Source organism: Bombina bombina, chromosome 1 (assembly GCF_027579735.1).
Source record: "Bombina bombina isolate aBomBom1 chromosome 1, aBomBom1.pri, whole genome shotgun sequence".
Taxonomy (NCBI): Eukaryota; Metazoa; Chordata; class Amphibia; order Anura; family Bombinatoridae; genus Bombina; species Bombina bombina.
Genome location: NC_069499.1, coordinates 1103799306 through 1103821563, shown reverse-complemented (window position 1 = coordinate 1103821563; position 22258 = coordinate 1103799306).

The window sequence follows — 22258 nt, the reverse complement described above, 5'->3', positions numbered from 1 at the left end:
AGATGAGATGTGAGTGAGACACTTAGTGACACGGGTTAGCAAGGAAGGAGATAGTTCTGGTGCAGAGAGGTAGATTTGGGTATCATCGGCATACAAATGATAATGAAACCCATGGGACTTTATTAAGGAATATAGTGAGGACATATAGATTGAGAAGAGAAGGGGACCGAGGACAGAGCCTTGCGGTACCCCAGCAGAAAGAGGTAATGGGGCAGAGGATACCCCAGAGAAAGCTACACTAAAGGTACGGTTAGACAGGTAGGAAGAGAACCAAGAGAGAGCTGTGTCACAGATGCCGAAGGATTGGAGGGTATGGAGCAAAAGAGGGTTGTTGTCAGTAGCAAAGGCTGCAGACAGATCAACGAGGATAAGTAGAGAGAAGTGGCCTTTTGATTTTGCTGTAAGTAGGTAGTTGGTAACCTTAACGATTGCTGTCTCTGTAGAATGAAGGGGGCGAAATCCAGATTGCAGTAGGTCAAGGAGAGAGTTTAATGTAAGGAAATGGGATAGAAGTGCATATACTAGCTTTTCAAGAAGCTTTGAGGCAAGAGGTAGTAGGAAAATATGGCGGTAGTTGGATGGGGAGGTTGGATCGAGATAAAGTTTTTTGAGGATAGGTGTGACTAATGCATATTTAAGAGATTTGGGAACTATACCAGTGCCAAGGGAGAGGTTGAAGATGTGTGTGAATATAGGGGTAAAGGTAGAAGAGAGGGTGGGGAGTAGTTGTGAGGGGATGGGTCGAGGGGACAGGTAGTGAGGTGAGAGGATAGTATAAGGGCAGAAACTTCATCCTCTGTAACAGGGGCAAAAGAGCTAAATTTATGGCTATGTGGGTTTTGGATGATTGTGAGATTTTGAGGGGATGGGAGACCGGTAGTATGTTGAGAGCTGATTTCAGTTCTGATGGAGTCGATTTTGTTGTTGAAGTAGCTGGAAAAATCTGGGGCTGAGAGAAAAGTTGTGGTGGGAGGTGGGGGTGGGCGGAGAAGAGTATTGACTGTGGAGAACAGAAGTTTTGGGTTTGAAGAAAGAGTAGAGATAAGAGTAGAGAAGTAATGTTGCTTATATAGATTAAGGGCAGAATAGTAAGAGTTCAAGATGAACTTATAGTGAAGAAAGTCAGCAGAACTCTGAGATTTCCTCCAGTGTCGCTCATCAGTACTGGAACATCTGCGTAGGTACCGTGTCAGAGGAGTATGCAATGGCTGAGGATGAGTGTATGTTTTCCGAACTATGGTAGGTGGGGCCAGGTTATCAATGACCGATGTAAGGGTGGAGTTATAGTGGCAGATGGATTCATCAGGACAGGAAAAGGAGGGGATGGAAAAGAAAAGAGGTTCGAGAGAGCTAGCGAGCTGTTGCTGATCTAATGACTTGAAGTTTAGTTTGAGGGGTAGAAGGAGGGAGAGTTGTAAGGAGGGAGGTGATGGTACAAGTGAGGAGGTGGTGGTCAGAAAGAGGAAAAGGTGAGTTTGTGAAGTTTGAGTGCATCGATAACTGAAAATCAGATCAAGGGAGTGACAATCTTTGTGAGTAGGAGAGTCAGTCCATTATGACAGGCCGAAAGAGGAAGTGAGTTGCAGAAGTTGTTTTGCAGAGGAGGCAGAGGGATTATCAACAGGGAGGTTGAAGTCACCAAGAATGGGGGCAGGGGTATCTGAGGAAAGGAAGTAAGGTAGCCAGGCGGCAAAGTGATCTAGAAATAGAGTTGCGGAGCCAGGGGGCAGTATATGACTGCAACGCGTATAGAGAGGGGAGAGAATAAGCGAATCATGTGTGTTTTGAATGAAGAAAATGTGAGGGAAGAGAAGGGATGTATTTGTTGAAAGGTGCAACGAGAGGAAAGTAAAATACCAACACCACCTCCTTGTCTGTTGTCAGACCTAGGAGTGTGGCTAAAGTGGAGACCCCCATGTGACAGTGCAGCAGAGGAAGCAGTGTCTGAATGAGAGAGCCAGGTTTCTGTGAGATCAAGAAGATTGAGTGAGTGGGAGATAAGGAGGTCATGGATAGAAGTGAGTTTGTTGCAAACAGAGCGAGAGTTCCATAGTGCACAAGTGAAGGAGGTGGTGGCTTTAGATGCAATGAGGAATATGATTATAGGTTTCCAGAGTTTTGTTTTTTGAAGGTCTATTGAAGGGCACACATGGGTGTGCAGTGGGCAAGGAAGTTGTGGGGGACCAGGGATTAGGGGAGATGTCGCCAGCACTAATATGAGCAAGAGGGAGCGTGACATGAGATGAGATGCGGATCTGCAGTAGTGAGACTGTTTTCTTTCATGTATTTAGCAAGAGTCCATGAGCTAGTGACGTATGGGATATACATTCCTACCAGGAGGGGCAAAGTTTCCCAAACCTCAAAATGCCTACACCTCACCACACCCACAATTCAGTTTTACAAACTTTGCCCTCCCGTGGAGTGGTGAAGTAAGTTTGTGCTAGATTCTTCGTTGATATGCGCTTCGCAGCAGGCTTTAGCCCGGTTTTCTCTCAGAGTGCAGTGAATGTCAGAGGGATGTGAAGAGAGTATTGCCTATTTGAATACCATGGTCTCCTTCTATGGGATCTATTTCATAGGTTCTCTGTTATCGGTAGTGAGAGATTTCTTCTCCCTACCTCCCTTTTCAGAATCGACGATATACTCTAATATACCATTTACCTCTACTGATTCTCGTTTCAGTACTGGTTTGGCTATCTACTATATGTTAGATGAGTGTCTTGGGTAAGTAAGTCTTATTTTATTATGACACATCTTAAGCTATGGTTGGGGCACTTTATTTATAAAGTTCTAAATATATGTGTTTAAACTTATATTTGCCATGATTCAGGGTAATCAGTATTCCTTATTTCAGACAGTCAGTTTCATTATTTGGGATAATGCATATGAAAGGATTATTTTTCTTACCTTAAAAGTTTTTCAATTGACTTTTTTCCCTGTGGGGCTGTTAGGGCTCGCGGGGGCTGAAAATGCTTCAATTTATTGCGTCATTTTTGGTGCAGACTTTTTTGGCGCTAAAATTTGTCATTTCCGCGCCCTAATGGACGCCGTAAGTGTTCGTGGTTGCGTCATTTTTTTTAGCGTTTTTTGTGTTCAGAACGTTTTTTTTTGCGCCAAAAATGTGGGCGTTATTTTTGGTGCCCAAAAAATGTGGGCGTCATTTTTGGCGCCAAAAAATTGGGCGTCATTCTTGTCTCCGCCTTTTTTTCAAATTATTTCAGTCTCATTTTTCATTGCTTCTGGTTGCTAAAAATATAGGCGTTGTACTTAGCGCCAATAATGTGGGCGTCATTTTTGGTGCCAAAAAATGTGGGCATCATTTTTGGCGCCAAAAAATGTGGGCGTCATTCTTGTCTCCGCCTTTTTTTCAAATTATTTCAGTCTCATTTTTCATTGCTTCTGGTTGCTAGAGGCTTGTTCATTGGCATTTTTTCCCATTCCTGAAACTGTCATTTAAGGAATTTGATAATTTTGCTTTATATGTTGTTTTTTCTATTACATATTGCAAGATGTCTCAACTTGACCCTGGATCAGAATCTACTTCTGGAAAGACGCTGCCTGATGCTGGTTCTAACCAAAGTTAAGTGCATTTGTTGTAAACTTGTGGTAACTGTTTCCTCAGGCTGTAGTTTGGTGATGAATGTCATGATAAATTTGCTAATGCAGATATTATTTCCATTAGTAATAATCCATTACCTGTTGTTTTTCCCTCAACATCTAATGCTCAGGGATGTTCCTGTTAATGTAAAAGAATTTGTTTCTAAATCTATTAGGAAGGCTCTGTCTGTTATTCCTCCTTCCAGTAAACGTAAAAGGTCTTTTAAAACTTCTCATATTTCAGATGAAGTTTTAAGTGACCGTCATCATTCTGACTTGTCTGTTTCTAGAGACGTCTGAAATTCTGAAGTAATTTCTATGGAATGGAATAATCTGGGTACTTCATTTACTCCTTCTCAAGGTTTAAGAAATTGTACCCTGTGCCATCTGATAGATTAGAGTTTTGGGACAAAATCCCTAAAGTTGATGGGGCTATCTCTACTCTTGCTAAACGTACTACTATTCCTACGGCGGATAGTACTTCCTTTAAGGATCCTTTAGATAGGAAGCTTGAATCCTTTCTAAGGAGAGTTTATTTATGTTCAGGTAATCTTCTTAGACCTGCTATTTCTTTGGCTGATGTTGCTGCTGCTTCCACTTTCTGGTTGGAGGCTTTAGCGCAACAAGTGTCAAACCATAATACTTATAGCATTGTTAAACTTCTTCAAACATGCTAATAACTTTATTTGTGATCCATCTTTGATATCATTAGAATTGAGGTCAGGTATATGTCTTTTAGCTTATTTAGCTAGAAGAGCTTTATGGCTTAAAACTTGGAATGCAGATATGACTTCTAAGTCAACTTGCTTTCTCTTCTTTCCAAGTAATAAATTATTTGGTTCTCAGTTGGATTCTATTATTTCAACTGTTACTGGGGGGAAAGGAACTTTTTTGCCTCAGGACAAAAAATCTAAAGGTAAATACAGGGCTGCTAATCATTTTCGTTCCTTTCGTCAGAATAAGGAACAGAAGCCTGACCCTTCCCCTACAGGAACGGTTTCCGTTTGGAAACCTTCTCCAGTCTGGAATATAATCCAAGCCTTTTAGAAAGTCAAAGCCAGCTCCCAAGTCCACATGAAGGTGCGGCCCTCATTCCAGCACAGCTGGTAGGGGGCAGGTTACGATTTTCAAAGATATTTGGATCAATTCGATTCACAGTCTTTGGAATCAGACATTGTTTCACAAGGGTACAGAATAGGTTTCAAGGTAAGGGCCGCCTGCGAGAAGATTTTTTCTCTCTCGCATTCCAATAAAACCCAGTGAAGGCTCAGGCGTTTCTGAAATGTGTTTCAGATCTAGAGTTGGCTGGGGTAATTGTGCCAGTTCCAGTTCTGGAACGGGGTCTGGGGGTTTTACTCATATCTCTTCATTGTACCAAAGAAGGAGAATTCCTTCAGACCAGTTCTGCATCTAAAAATATTGAATCGTTATGTAAGGATACCAACATTCAAAATGGTAACTATAAGGACTATTCTGCCTTTTGTTCAGCAAGGGGCATTATATGTCCACAATAGATTTACAGGATGCATATCTTCATATTCCAATTCATCCAGATCACTATCAGTTTCTGAGATTCTCTTTCTAGACACAGCATTTACCAGTTTGCGGCCCTTCCGTTTGGCCTAGCAACACTCCAAGGATCTTTTCAAAGGTTCTCATTGCCCTTCTCTCTGTAATCAGAGAACAGGGTATTGCGGTATTTCCTTATTTGGACAATATCTTGGTACTTGCTCAGTCTTCACATTCTGCAGAATCTCATACGAATCAACTTGTGTCGTTTCTTCAAAGACATGGTTGGAGGATCAATTTACCAAAGAGTTCGTTGATTCCTCAGACAAAGGTAACCTTTTTGGGTTTTCAAATAGATTCAGTGTCCATGACCTTGTCTCTAACAGAAAAGAGACGTCTGAAATTGGTTTCAGCCTGTCGAAACCTTCAGTTTCAATCATTCCCTTCGGTAGCTTTGTGCATGGAAATTCTAGGTCTCATGACTGCTGCATCGGACGCGATCCCCTTTGCTCGTTTTCACATGCAACCTCTTCAGCTTTGTATGCTGAACCAGTGGTGCAGGGATTATACAAAGATATCACAATTAATATCCTTAAATCCAATTACGACACTCTCTGGCGTGGTGGATAGATCACCATTGTTTAGTCCAAGGGGCTTCTTTTGTTCGTCCAACCTGGACTGTGATCTCAACATATGCGAGTCTGTCAGGTTGGGGAGCTGTATGGGGATCTCTGACAGCGCAGGGGGTTTGTGAATCTCAGGAGACGAGATTACCAATCAACATTTTGGAACTCCGTGCGATTTTCAGAGCTCTTCAGTTTTGGCCTCTTCTGAAGAGAGAATCGTTTATTTGTTTTCAGACAGACAATGTCACAACCGTGGCATATGTCAATCATCAAGGTGGGACTCACAGTCCTCAGGCTATGAAAGAAGTATCTCGGATACTTGTATGGGCGGAATCCAGCTCCTGTCTAATCTCTGCGGTTCACATCCCAGGTGTAGACAATTGGGAAGCGGATTATCTCAGTCGCCAGACGTTACATCTGGGCGAATGGTCTCTTCACCCAGAGGTATTTCTTCAGATTGTTCAAATCTGGGGACTTCCAGAAATAGATCTGATGGCCTCTCATCTAAACAAGATACTTTCCAGGTATCTGTCCAGATCCAGGGATCCTCAGGCGGAGGCAGTGGACGCGTTGTCGCTTCCTTTTAATTATCATCCTTCCTATATCTTTCCGCCTCTAGTTCTTCTTCTAAAAGTGATTTCCAAAATTCTAATGGAACGTTCGTTTGTACTGCTGGTGGCTCCAGCATGGCCTCACAGGTTTTGGTATGCGGATCTCATTCGGATGGCCAGTTGCCAACCTTGGACTCTTCCGTTAAGACCTTCTATCTCAAGGCCCTTTTTTCCATCAGGATCTCAAATCATTAAATTTGAAGGTATGGAAATTGAACGCTTGATTCTTAGTCATAGAGGTTTCTCTGACTCAGTAATTAATATTATGTTACAGGCTCGTAAATCTGTGTCTAGGAAGATTTATTATCGAGTTTGGAAGACTTACATTTCTTGGTGTTCTTCTCATAAATTCTCCTGGCATTCTTTTAGAATTCCTAGAATTTTACAGTTTCTTCAGGATGGTTTGGATAAAGGTTTGTCTGCAAGTTCCTTGAAAGGACAAATCTCTGCTCTTTCTGTTCTTTTTCACAGAAAGATTGCTAATCTTCCTGATATTCATTGTTTTGTACAGGCTTTGGTTCGTATCAAACCTGTCATTAAGTCAATCTCTCCTCCTTGGAGTCTTAATTTGGGTACAAGCTCCTCCGTTTGAACCTATGCATTCTCTGGATATTAAATTTATTTTCTTGAAAGTGTCTGTTCCTTTTGGCCATCTCTTCTGCTAGAAGAGTTTCTAAGTTATCTGCTCTTTCTTGTGAATTTCCTTTTCTGATTTTTCATCAGGATAAGGCGGTGTTGCAGACTTCATTTAAATTTTTACCTAAGGTTGTGAATTCTAACAGCATTAGTAGAGAAATTGTTGTTCCTTCATTGTGTCCTAATCCTAAGAATTCTCTGGAGATATCTTTAAATTCTTTGAATGTAGTAAGAGCTTTAAAATATTATGTTGAAGCTACTAAAGATTTTAGAAAGACTTCTAGTCTATTTGTTATCTTTTCTGGTTCCAGGAAAGGTCAGAAGGCCTTTCTTTGGCATCTTGGTTAAAGTCTTTGATTCATCATGCTTATGTAGAGTCGGGTAAATCTCCACCTCAAAGATTACGGCTCATTCTACTAGGTCAGTTTTCTAATTCCTGGGCGTTTAGGATTGAAGCTTCTGTTGATCAGATTTGCAAAGCAGCAACTTGGTCTTCTTGGCATACTTTTACTAAATTCTACCATTTTGATGTTTTCTCTTCTTCTGAAGCAGTTTTTGGTAGAAAAGTACTTCAGGCAGCTGTTTAAGTTTGATTCTTCTGCTTATAATTTCAGTTTTGTTTTTTTTTCATTATTAAGATTTAAACTTTTGTTTTGGGTTGTGGATTATTTTTCAGCGGAATTGGCTGTCTTTATTTTATCCCTCCCTCTCTAGTGACTCTTGCGTGGAAGTTCCACATCTTGGGTGTGGTGAGGGGTGTATTTGTAGGCATTTTGAGGTTTGGGAAACTTTGCCCCTCCTGGTAGGAATGTATATCCCATACGTCACTAGCTCATGGACTCTTGCTAATATGAAAGAAATGAATTTATCACGTAAGTTCTTACATAAATTATGTTTTTGTGATGAGTTGAAAGGGGGAGAGAGAGAGTCCTTAGGAATGTGTGAAGTTGATGAATACAAAAGTAAGGTGAGGTTAAGAGAGATGGGCTAATGAGCAATGCAGGTGGTGAGGGGTAAGGAGTAATTGAGTAAAGTAGTTTGTTGAACAGACAAAAGGTGGCAAAAAGAGATATTAAGATATTGTGCATAATATTCAATCTAGTAGCAATGTTGCTATTTTTACACATTGTTTCAGAGAACCCAGCCCTAGAAATTAGTTTTATTATATTAAAGGGACACTGAACCCAATTTTTTTTTCTTTCATGATTCAGATAGATCATGCAATTTTAAGCAACTTTCTAATTTACTCCTATTATCAATTTTCCTTTGTTCACTTGCTATCTTTATTTGAAAAAGAAGGCATATAAGCTTCTTTTTTGGTTCAGAACTCTGGAGAGCATTTTTTTATTGGTGGATTACTTTATCCACCAATCAGCAAGAATAACCCAGGTTATTCACCAAAAATGGGCCGGTATCTAAACTTACATTTTTGCATTTCAAATAAAGATACCAAGAGAATGAAGAAAATATGATAATAGGAATAAATTAGAAAGTTTGCTTAAAATTGCATGCTCTATCTGAATCACAAAAGAAAAAATGTGGGGTTCAGTGCCCCTTTAAATATCCAATCTAATTGAAAAACAAATAAAAAAATATGTATAGATATTAACAGCAATACCCCTACATAAAAATGGTTAAAGGGACACTAAACCCAATTTTTTTCTTTCATGATTCAGATAGAGCATGCAATTTTAAGCAACTTTCTAATTTACTCCTATTATCAATTTTTCTTTGTTCTCTTGCTAGCTTTATTTAAAAAGCAGGAATGTGATGCATAGGAGCCGGCCCATTTTTGGTTGAGAACCTGGGTTATGCTTGCTTATTGGTGGGTAAATGTCTCCAATAAGCAAGCACTATCCATGGTGCTAAACTTAAAATGGGCTGGCTGCTAAGATTTTCATTCCTGCTTTTAAAATAAAGATAGCAAGAGAACAAAGAAAAATTGATAATAGGAGTAAATAAGAAAGTTGCTTAAAATTTCATGCTCTATCTGAATCATGAAAGAAAAAAATTGGGGTTCAGTGTCCCTTTAAGGAAAAACCTAAATTGCTTTTTACGATCAACATTATTATTTATATATATATATATATATATATATAATATATATATATATATATATAAAATGTATAAAGAAAGTGGCACACACCATCTAGTCAACTGCCTGGTGCACTGCTAAGTAAGGTAAATACAAACAGTCCCCAGTATACCAAACCTGGCCAAGGATAGATGGATACTGAAATGAAGCAGACAACACAGGATGCAACGCAAAAAAAACCTTTAATCCACAGGGTGCATAATCAACAGATAGGGCCTTAACCCATAACGTTTCGGTTCTAATGTGAACCTTTATCAAACGGAGCCCATAATAGACATAAAGTGTACCCAAACAGTCCCCCCTTATATACCCCTACTAATAACCAATATGTGAAACATGTGTATACCATATCAAACTATCACCCTACAACAAAACGCCAGCTGCTCAGACCCACTACATGCACTGACAGCGCAACTGAGCCTACCAATGATGTCATCACCAGCCGCCGCGAGAGTCCGAGGCTGCTGTGACGTTTACCGTTTCCATGACGCATATACATACACTCACTGGCCACTTTATTAGGTACACCTTGCTAGTACCGGGTTGGACCCCTTTTTGCCTTCAGAACTGCCTTAATTCTTCGTGGCAAAGATTCAACAAGGTATTGGAAACATTCCTCAGAGATTTTGGTCCATATTGACATGATAGCATCACGCAGTTGCTGGAGATTTGTCGGCTGCACATCCATGATGCAAATCTCCCTCCACCACATCCCAAAGGTGCTCTATTGGATTGAGATCTGGTGACTGTGGAGGCCATTGGAGTACAGTAAACTCATTGTCATATTCAAGAAATCAGTTTGAGATGATTTGAGCTTTGTGACATGGTGCAAGCCTGTGTGAATTGTAGCCTCAGTTTCCTGTTCTTAGCTGACAGGAGTGGCACCCGGTGTGGTCTTCTGCTGCTGTAGCCCATCTGCTTCAAGGTTTGAAGTGTTGTGCATTCAGAGATGATATTCTGCATACCTTGATTGTAACAAGTGGTTATTTGAGTTACTGTTGCCTTTCTTTCATCTCAAACCAGTGTGCCAATTTTCCTCTGACATCAACTAGGCATTTTCCGTCCACACAACTGCTGCTCACTGGATATTTTCTCTTTTTTAGACTATTCTCTGTAAACCCTAAAGATGATTGTGCATAAAAATCCTAGTAGATGAGCAGTTTTTGAAATACTCAGACTTTGAAAGTTACTTACATCCCCTTTCTTCCCCATTCTGATGCTCAACTTGAACTTCAGTAAGTTGTCTTCACCACGTCTAGATGCCTAATGCATTGAGTTGCTGCCATTTGATTGGCTGATTAGCAATTTGTGCAGGGCTAGACTGACTGAGAAAGAAAAAAAAGCCCTGGAAAATGTTTAGACCGGCCCTAAATTTTGCCACACCCATAGAATGCACGTGCCAGATAATTATAATAGAATTAGTATATAAGGGTTTTCAGAAGAAGAACTTGAAGCAGCCTTGACCAGGGCAGATAATGATAATAGGCGGATTATAGGGCAGACTAAAGGGTCATGTATCATGATGTATATTTGTAATTGTTGATTTAAATCATTTAAAAGGGATAGGAAAGTCAAAATGAAACTTGCATGATTCAGATAGAGCATGTCATTTTAAGACACTTTTAAATTCACTTCTTTTTTTAAATGTGCTTCGTTCTCTTAGTATCCCTTGTTAAAAATGAATACGCACATATCCTACACTAGTGGGAGCTGCTGCTAATTGGTGCCTGCACACATTTGTCTCTTGTGATTGGATAGCTAGATGTTTTCAGCTAGCTACCAGTAGTACAATACTGTCCCATCCAGTGGCGGCTTGTGGGTTATTCAAATGGGGGTTCACACACATATATATATATATATATATATATATATATATATATATATCCCACCATCCACCACATCTTCATATATTTAAAAGAACACACAGTCAGTCTTCAGGAGACCCTGAAACGTCAGTATTAAGTTACTATTCATTACATATACACACACACACACAGATACACACACACACACACACACAGATACACACACACAGATACACACATACACAGAGATACACACATACACAGAGATACACACATACACATAGATACACACACAGAGATTCATACACACATACATACACAGAGATACATACACAGATACATACACAGAGATACACACACATAGATAGGCACCAACACATGCACACACAAATATAGGCAGACATACACATATATGCAGGGACATGCATGGTAATATTTTATTTATTTTTTTAAATACTTTTGGGACTTTTTCTTAATCTAAACTTGAGGTCCAGTCCAGCTCAGTACATACTGTATACTTATTTTTAGCAACTCACAGACTGACCTCTCTATCACATAGTTGCTGCTTCAAGCGCTGTGCAGGAGTTGTAAATTTCAACCGGAGATCTCCTCTCCCTCATGACCTCCTGCCCTGCAGCATAGGACATCACTGATTTACAATTTAACCCCATGGCTACCAAAAAGGGCTGCAATACACTGCTTAGGAATAAACTGCAGTCCTTTCTGGGAGCCAGGGAGTTAATTTGTGTTCAGCAATTTTATCATGTTACGGAGTGAGTCTAGACTGTCTGTCTATTAGGTTATTCAAGGAGAGCTGTTTACCGGGTCCCAGCTACCCCTGACAGTGACAGGCTCAGCTTTATCCGGAAGGTAGGAGACAGCCTTAGAAAAAGTAAGATGCACAGTCACAGACACGCTGTTATTGTGTAGGCTGTAGCAGTTACTTTAAAGCATTGTTCCAGTCCCTAAAATAAATAGGAGCAGCACAAACAATGGTGCATTAGATTAGTGCATGTTTCTATACCCATTGCCTTGCTTACCTCCGGCCGGCTCCTTTTCTCACTAACTTAGTCCTGAGTCCTCCTTCCTTCAGCACAGTCAGTTTCACCCACATGTGGCCAGTGCAGTGCACACATGCTAGTGCCGCCAATGGCGCCAAGTTAAAATTATGTGCGCACGGCTGGCGGTAGGTGGAGCTAGGAGGCAGAGCCACAGGGTATTAAGTAAAACTAACTGTGTGTCTGTGTCACTCACTAGGTAGTTGCCTATACCTAACCGGCCGTGCAACTTACTTCTCCAAGTCTCCTTGCTCCAGCCACATCCAGGACCACGCTGATAAATTTATATGCTAGCAGCCTATCAGAGCGAGCTGCAAGTTGCAACAAGTGCCACAGGCTGAACTACTGAGTCGGAACATGTCCCTCCCCACTCTCGCCGTGATGACGTATACGGCATTGTGGCGGGCAGCCTATCAGAACACAGGCTGAACATGTCCCTCCCCACTCTCGCACAGTTCAGCGTGTGCGAACAGGGATTGATATAGAAACATTTGAGGCTGGCCCAGATGCCTGCAGTGAACATAGACATCACTGACAGGCATCATATAGGGCTCTAACCGCACGTGCGATGGAAAAAAAAAAAAAACAGACACAACATTTTTTTTTGCTTATATTTGAAAAAATACATAAGAATTTGATTTTTGGGGGTTAAAAATAAAATATAATTTTGCCAATAGGGGGCTATTGGAAAAATTATATTTTATGATTTTTGGAGGTTAAAAAAAAAATAAAGTATAATTTTTCCAATAGGGGGCTATTGGAAAAATTATATTTTATTCCCATATTTTTTTTTCTCTCAGCATCTGACAGGGAGGCACGTGCGGGAGTGCACACATGGAGGAGCCTCCACTGGTCCCATCAGCAATAGATAACAAGAGAATGAAGCAAAATTGATAATAGAAGTAAATTGGATAGTTGTTTAAAATTGTATGTTCTATCTGAATCATAAAATAAAATGTTGGGGTTTACTATCCCTTTAAATCAACAGTTACAAATATATAAATGTGCCATTACACTACTGTGCAGTGCAGTCAGTCTTATTACCCTATTGATATTGAATATTATTGATATACATAACTGTGCCCCTTTACGCTTTCCCCAGTATTCAGTACTCACATTTTTTTAATTAACTTACCTTTTTTCTGTTTTCTTTGTGCTAGACTATTGCATTTGCACTGGGGTCTGTGTGTCTGTTGATGATACCGATACTGACTTGCCGTCCAACTCCCACGTGGTCTCCAAGTTGTTCCAACTAGGCTAGAGGCTCCCTCCTGACTATGTCACGTGTGAGACTGATTGTGTGTGACGACTGGCCTGATGTCGTTCTAGCCGGCCCACCGCCCACCCTATTCCCTCACCCAGTGACTCGAGTGACAGACAGCCAGGCAGTGAGAAAGTGACTAAGGGGCATATTTATCAAGCTCCGTATGGAGCTTGATGCCCCTTGTTTCCGGCGAGCCTTCAGGCTCACCGGAAACAGTAGTTATGAAGCAGCGGTCTAAAGACCACTGCTCCATAACCTGTCCGCCTGCTCTGAGGCCGCGGACAGAAATCAACCCTTTTAAGGGTAATGCCCATACAAATGCCCTTTTCAGGGCAATGGGGAGCTTAGGTTTATTAGATAGGTGTTTATTTGGGGGGGTTGGTTGTGTGGGTGGTGGGTTTTACTGTTGGGGGGGTATTTGTATCTTTTTTAACAGGTAAACGAGCTGATTTCTTTGGGGCAATGCCCCGCAAAAGGCCATTTTAAAGGCCATTGGTAGTTTAGTTTAGGCTAGGGTTTTTTTTATTTTGGGGGGGGCTTTTTTATTTTGATAGGGCTATTAGATTAGGTGTAATTAGTTTAAATATTTGATCATTTATTTTTTATTTTGTGTAACTTAGTAATTTTTATTTTGTGCAACTTAGTGTTTTTTATTTTGTGTAACTTAGTGTTTTTTATTTTGTGTAACTTAGTGTTTTTTATTTTGTGCAACTTAGTGTTTTTTATTTTGTGTAACTTAGTGTTTTTTATTTTGTGTAACTTAGTGTTTTTTATTTTGTGCAACTTAGTGTTTTTTATTTTGTGTAACTTAGTGTTTTTTATTTTGTGCAACTTAGTGTTTTTTATTTTGTGTAACTTAGTGTTTTTTATTTTGTAACTTAGTTGTTATTTTTTTGTAACTTAGTAATTTTGTAACAGTAGATTTAAATAGCTTGAGTAGGGTTAGGTATTTAGAAATGTAATATAGTTAATTTAATTTTTAGTTTGATGTAATTTTAGTATAATTGTTAGGGTAGATAAATTATTAGTTTAATATAGTTTAATGTAATTGTAGGATAATAGTTAGGGTAGGTTAATTAGCAGTTTAATATAGTTTATTTTAATTCTAAAGGTAAGTTTAAATTTATTACAAGATAGGGATGAGTTAATATTTAATGTAAAATTAGAGGGTTGTTAGGTTTAGGGGATAATAGCTTAATTTAGTTTGCGGTGATGTGGGGGGCTGGCGGTTTAGGGGTTAATAGGTTTAATAAGTGGTAGTGATGTGGGAGGCCAGGGGTTTAGGGGTTAATACATTTATTAGAGTTGCGGTGGGCTCCGGGAGCGGCGGGATAGGGGTTAATAACTTTATTAGAGTTGCTGTGGGCTCCGGGAGCGGAGGGATAGGAGTTAATAACTTTATTAGAGTTACGGTGGGCTCTGGGAGCAGAGGGATAGGGGTAAATAACTTTATTAGAGTTGCAGTGGGCTCTGGGAGCAGCGGGATTGGGGTTAATAACTTTATTTAGTTGCTGTGGGCTCCGGGAGCGGAGGGATAGGAGTTAACTTTATTAGAGTTACGGTGGGCTCTGGGAGCGGAGGGATAGGGGTAAATAACTTTATTAGAGTTGCGGCGGGGGTCCGGGAGCGGCTGGATGGGGGTTAATAACTTTATTTAGTTGCGGCGGGGTCTGGGAGTGGCGGGATAGGAGTTAAACATTTTAGTATAGTGGCGGTGTTTAGTGACAGGGTATAAATAAAGTTGGGAAAAAGCTGAATAGCAGCGAGATTGATGACTGTTAGTTAACAACAGTCCGCTGCTCATCGCCCCGTACTTGGTGCACGGCTTTTTGACAGCTGTTTTTATAAATATGGAGAGCGTATTCAGGTCCGCGGCCGCAATGTTAGGCGAGCGTATTGGTGCCATTGAATGCAGCATAGGTGATGGCTTGATAATTCGGCCTCTTAGCCTAAAGTAAGCAAATGTGTGACGCATGCTTGCTTGCTGGCGCGGCACTGCCCCATTGCCTCTATCTATATTATGAAATTGTATTTGTTCACTTTATAACCTTTGTTGAAGAACATACCTGTGTAAGTTGGGTGTGCACTATATGGCAGCTGTTTTGCAATAATGCTTTTAACAAGTTACGCTGCTGCTATCTAGCGTTTAAAAATGTATAACATTGTTAAAAGCATTCTTGCAAAACTGCTGCCATATAATGGACCTAGGTATCCTCTTCAAAAAAGAATGCCATGGAAACAAAGTACATTTATAACACAAGTTAACTGGAAAAAATGTTTTCTTAAATTGTATTCTCTATATGTATCATAAGACAAATGTATGTTTACCATTAGTAGAATAATGATGCAGATAACACACAGAACTGAAGAGGTTAATGTTGGTGTCCGTAGGACACAAGCATTTGAGTTTAGCCCCAAGACTTTATAATAGTGTTTTAGTGATTTTGGTACTAGTGCTTATTTTTTTGTGGCATTTTTTTATGAAACATTAAGACACTGTTTACATAAAAACATTAATTTATTTATTTAATAATAAGCCCTTTTTAATGCCCTTTAACCTTACCTTTTTGGAGAATTCAACAGAGAGTTTAAAAATCTGATTTGCAGTAAGTCCTGCCCCCAGACTTTTAAATCTTCAAGAATGAATCCGCATGGCAGGTTGTATATTTGTACATTTATTAAGGGTCAAATAATCTCAAAATGAGAGAATCTCAGTAGAGGTTAAGTTATTGCTACACATCAAGGTGACTCCATCTATATTTTTGTAAAATTAGTCAGTGTGATCTGCTCATGCATATGCCAAATAAGTCATATTCAGCTGGTTTGTATTGTGAATCAAATGTTCTAATGTTATTTTGCTGAGTCACAACTTTCTCAAATAAAATATGATTTTTGCTCGAGATCACAATTCTGGTAGATAATAGACACACAGGATTTATAGACTGCCCTTAACTTATCACCTGCTGCCACCATGTGTTCGTGAAAGGGAACTGCCATTGACTATTGTTTGTGTGTTATAAGTAAATGGTTTATTTAGAGAAGAGATGTCCATCTTATCCATTTGAGGGGCTACATTGGAATTATTTTCACAGAAGAGTCCGTTAGCAGCTTTAGAAAATATATTGAATTGAAGCAAAAAATATATTGGGCTAGATTACAAGTGAAGCGCAAACATTCTAGCACTGTTGAGAGATAACACTGTTAAAGGTAAATCTATAGTGCTCCAAAAGTTGCGCTGGTATTATCAGTTGAAAGTAAAAAATGATTGCTTAGGTTGGATAACGCGGCCAAACTAACTCCCTTTCCCTATAGAAGGGGTTTGCACCCCGAAACTTCACTTTTTGTATAAACTTTTTTGTAAAGTTTCTAAATCCAAAGAGTGCAGTTCCATACTTTCTTGATATGCTATTTTTGTGACTAGCATCCTGGTAGCTGTCGCATTAGTTAGTGAGAGTGCAGATACATATAATATATATATATACATATATATATATATATATATATATGTAAATACACACAATATATATATATATATTTATTTAAAAATAAAAAGAACATTTTCTTCTATTTGAAGAACATAGGTATTTCAAGTAATTCTATAAAAATTCTTACATATTTCAAGGTATTTGACTGAGAGGGGCTCAAAAGTGTGTATACCTGTATGTATGTACAGTGGGGCAAAAAAGTATTTAGTCAGCCACCAATTGTGCAAGTTCTCCCACTTAAGAAGATGAGAGAGGCCTGTAATTTTCATCATAGGTATACCTCAACTATGAGAGACAAAATGTGGAAACAAATCCAGACAATCACATTGTCTGATTTGGAAAGAATTTATTTGCAAATTATGGTGGAAAATAAGTATTTGGTCAATATCAAAAGTTCATCTCAATACTTTGTTATATATCCTTTGTTGGCAATGACAGTGATGTTTTGGGGCTGTCGCTGAGCAACACGGACTTTCAACTCCCTCCAAAGGTTTTCTATGGGGTTGAGATCTGGAGACTGGCTAGACCACTCCAGGACCTTGAAATGCCTCTTACAAAGCCACTCCTTCGTTGCCCGGGTGGTGTGTTTGGGATCATTGTCATGCTGAAAGACCCAGCCATGTTTCATCTTCAATGCCCTTGCTGATGGAAGGAGGTTTGCACTCAAAATCTCACGATACATGGCCCCATTCATTCTTTCATGTACACGGATCAGTCGTCCAGTTCCCTTTGCAGAGAAACAGCCCCAAAGCATGATGTTGCCACCCCCATGCTTCACAGTAGGTATGGTGTTCTTAGGTTGCAACTCAGCATTCTCTCTCCTCCAAACACGACGAGTTGTGTTTATACCAAACAGTTCTACTTTGGTTTCATCTGACCATTTGACATTCTCCCAATCAGCTTCTGGATCATCCAAATGCTCTCTAGCATACTTCAGACGGGCCCGGACATGTACTGGCTTAAGTAGGGGGACACGTCTGGCACTGCAGGATCTGAGTCCCTGGTGGCGTAGTGTGTTACTGATGGTAGCCTTTGTTACGTTGGTCCCAGCTCTCTGCAGGTCATTCACTGGGATGTTTGCTCACCGTTCTTGTGATCATTTTGACCCCACGGGGTGAGATTTTGCGTGGAGCCCCAGATCGAGGGAGATTATCAGTGGTCTTGTATGTCTTCCATTTTCTAATTATTGCTCCTACAGTTGATTTCTTCACACCAAGCTGCTTGCCATTGCCTATTGCAGATTCAGTTTTCCAGCCTGGTGCAGGTCTACAATTTTGTTTCTGGTGTCCTTCGACAGCTCTTTGGTCTTCACCATAGTGGAGTTTGCAGTGTGACTGTTTGAGGTTGTGGACAGGTGTCTTTTATACTGATAACAAGTTCAAACAGGTGCCATTAATACAGGTAATGAGTGGAGGACAGAGGAGCCTCTTAAAGAAGAAGATACAGGTCTGTGAGAGCCAGAAATCTTGCTTGTTTGTAGGCGACCAAATACTTATTTTCCACCATAATATGCAAATAAATTCTTTCCAAATCAGAAAATCTGATTGTCTGGATTTGTTTCCATATTTTGTCTCTCATAAATGAGGTATATCAATGATGAAAACATCAGCTGAACACATCTGGTGAGCAAATGACAAGAGACAAATGTGTGTTGCGGCAAACCACCAGTTAGCTCCTAGTAGTGCATTGCTGCTGCTAAGGATATATACATATACTTTTCAACAATAGATACCAAGAGAACAAGAATAATAGAATTGGCTTAAAATTCCTCGGTGTATCCTGAATTATGAAAGTTTAATTTTGCCTTTCCTATCCCTTTAAATATGTCCTTTTTCTACTACAATGTTTTTTCCAAATATATTGATATTATCTAAAATATATTTATATGTTTTACTAATTGCCATTATATTTATACTTTTCTCATAGCTATGCATATTTATTTGTTTAATGCATATCAATCCCTTTAAATTCTTATCCAAAATGTTTCTACAAAACTTCTAATAGACTTTAAGATGAACTTTGCAGAAAAGTCATCAGGTAATATTTTCTAAAGGATTGCAATATCTCACTGGGTGTATTTGTAACATATTTAGGGGTCTATTACAATTATTTAGAAAAGTTATAACAATTTTTTTTCCAAAATTCACTATTAAAGTCTATCGGCTAGATTTAGAGTTGGGCGGTAGCCGTGAAAACCAGCGTTAGAGGCTCCTAACGCTGGTTTTAGGCTACCTCCGGTATTTGGAGTCACTCAAAATATGGTCTAACGCTCACTTTTCAGCCGCGACTTTTCCATACCGCAGATCCCCTTACGTCAATTGCGTATCCTATCTTTTCAATGGGATTTTTCTAACTCCGGTATTTAGAGTCGTGTCTGAAGTGAGCGTTAGAAATCTAACGACAAAACTCCAGCCGCAGAAAAAAGTCAGTAGTTAAGAGCTTTCTGGGCTAACGCCGGTTCATAAAGCTCTTAACTACTGTACTCTAAAGTACACTAACACCCATAAACTACCTATGTACCCCTAAACCGAGGGTCCCCCCACATCGCCGCCACTCGATTAAATTTTTTTAACCCCTAATCTGCCGACCGCCACCTACGTTATCCTTATGTACCCCTAATCTGCTGCCCCTAACACCGCCGACCCCTATATTATATTTATTAACCCCTAATCTGCCCCCCACAACGTCGCCGCCAGCTACCTACACTTATTAACCCCTAATCTGCCGACCGCAAAGCGCCGCCACCTACGTTATCCTTATGTACCCCTAATCTGCTGCCCCCTAACACCGCCGACCCCTATATTATATTTATTAACCCCTAATCTGCCCCCTCAACGTCGCCTCCACCTGCCTACACTTATTAACCCCTAATCTGCCGAGCGGACCGCACCGCTACTATAATAAAGTTATTAACCCCTAATCCGCCTCACTAACCCTATAATAAATAGTATTAACCCCTAATCTGCCCTCCCTAACATCGCCGACACCTAACTTCAATTATTAACCCCTAATCTGCCGACTGGAGCTCACCGCTATTCTAATAAATGTATTAACCCCTAAAGCTAAGTCTAACCCTAACACTAACACCCCCCTAAGTTAAATATAATTTACATCTAACGAAATAAATTATCTCTTATTAAATAAATTATTCCTATTTAAAGCTAAATACTTACCTGTAAAATAAATCCTAATATAGCTACAATATAAATTATAATTATATTATAGCTATTTTAGGATTAATATTTAGTTTACAGGCAACTTTGTAATTATTTTAACCAGGTACAATAGCTATTAAATAGTTAAGAACTATTTAATAGTTACCTAGTTAAAATAATTACAAAATTACCTGTAAAATAAATCCTAACCTAAGTTACAATTAAACCTAACACTATACTATCATTAAATTAATTAAATAAAATACCTACTATTACCTACAATTAAACCTAACACTACACTATCAATAAATAAATTAAATACAATTCCTACAAATAACTACAATGAAATAAACTAACTAAAGTACAAAAAATAAAAAAGAACTAAGTTACAAAAAATAAAAAAATATTTACAAACATAATAAAAATATTACAACAATTTTAAACTAATTACACCTACTCTAAGCCCCCTAATAAAATAACAAAGACCCCCAAAATAAAAAATGCCCTACCCTATTCTAAATTACTAAAGTTCAAAGCTCTTTTACCTTACCAGCCAATAGAATGCGAGCTCAATCTGATTGGCTGATTGGATCAGCCAATTGGATTGAACTTGATTGTGATTGGCTGATTCCATCAGCCAATCAGAATATTCCTACCTTAATTCCGATTGGCTGATAGGATTCTGAGGGACGCCATCTTGGATGACGTCCCTTAAAGGAACCGTCATTCCTTCAGTTGGACGTCGCCAGAAGAAGATGGGTCCGCGGTGGAGGTCTTCAGGATGGAGCCGGTCGTCATCGGATGAAGATAGAAGATGCCACTTGGATCAAGATGGTTGCCGGTCCGGATCGCCTCTTCTTCCCGGATAGGATGAAGACTTTGGAGCCTCTTCTGGACCTCTTCAGCCACCCGGATGATGGATCGCCAGCCCCCCGCTTGGGTTGGATGAAGATTTTGGAGCCAGGACGGATCGGTGATACCTGGTGAGGTGAAGACACGGTAGGATGATCTTCAGGGGCTTAGTGTTAGGTTTATTTAAGGGGGGTTTGGGTTAGATTAGGGGTATGTGGGTGGTGGGTTGTAATGTTGGGGGGGCTTGGGTATTGTATGTTTTTTTTTATAGGGCAAAAGAGCTGAACTTCTTGGGGCATGCCCCGCAAAGGGCCCTGTTCAGGGCTGGTAAGGTAAAAGAGCTTTGAACTTTAGTAATTTAGAATAGGGTAGGGCATTTTTTATTTTGGGGGGTCTTTGTTATTTTATTAGGGGGCTTAGAGTAGGTGTAATTAGTTTAAAATTGTTGTAATATTTTTCTTATGTTTGTAAATATTTTTTTATTTTTTGTACTTTAGTTAGTTTATTTCATTGTAGTTATTTGTAGGAATTGTATTTAATTTATTTATTGATAGTGTAGTGTTAGGTTTAATTGTAGGTAATTGTAGGTATTTTATTTAATTAATTTAATGATAGTATAGTGTTAGGTTTAATTGTAACTTAGGTTAGGATTTATTTTACAGGTAATTTTGTAATTATTTTAACTAGGTAACTATTAAATAGTTCTTAACTATTTAATAGCTATTGTACCTGGTTAAAATAATTACAAAGTTGCCTGTAAAATAAATATTAATCCTAAAATAGCTATAATATAATTATAATTTATATTGTAGCTATATTAGGATTTATTTTACAGGTAAGTATTTAGCTTTAAATAGGAATAATTTATTTAATAAGAGATAATTAATTTCGTTAGATGTAAATTATATTTAACTTAGGGGGGTGTTAGTGTTAGGGTTAGACTTAGCTTTAGGGGTTAATACATTTATTAGAATAGCGGTGAGCTCCAGTCGGCAGATTAGGGGTTAATATTGAAGTTAGGTGTCGGCGATGTTAGGGAGGGCAGATTAGGGGTTAATACTATTTATTATAGGGTTAGTGAGGCGGATTAGGGGTTAATAAACTTTATTATAGTAGCGCTCAGGTCCGCTCGGCAGATTAGGGGTTAATAAGTGTAGGCAGGTGGAGGCGACGTTGTGGGGGGCAGATTAGGGGTTAATAAATATAATATAGGGGTCGGCGATGTTAGGGCAGCAGATTAGGGGTACATAGGGATAATGTAAGTAGCGGCGGTTTATGGAGCGGCAGATTAGGGGTTAATAATAATATGCAGGGGTCAGCGATAGCGGGAGCGGCAGATTAGGGGTTAATAAGTGTAAGGTTAGGGGTGTTTAGACTTGGGGTACATGTTAGAGTGTTAGGTGCAGACGTAGGAAGTGTTTCCGCATAGCAAACAATGGGGCTGCGTTAGGAGCTGAACGCAGCTTTTTTTCAGGTGTTAGTTTTTTTTTCTGCTCAAACAGCCCCATTGTTTTCTATGGCGGAATCGTGCACGAGCACGTTTTTGAGGCTGGCCGCTTGCGTAA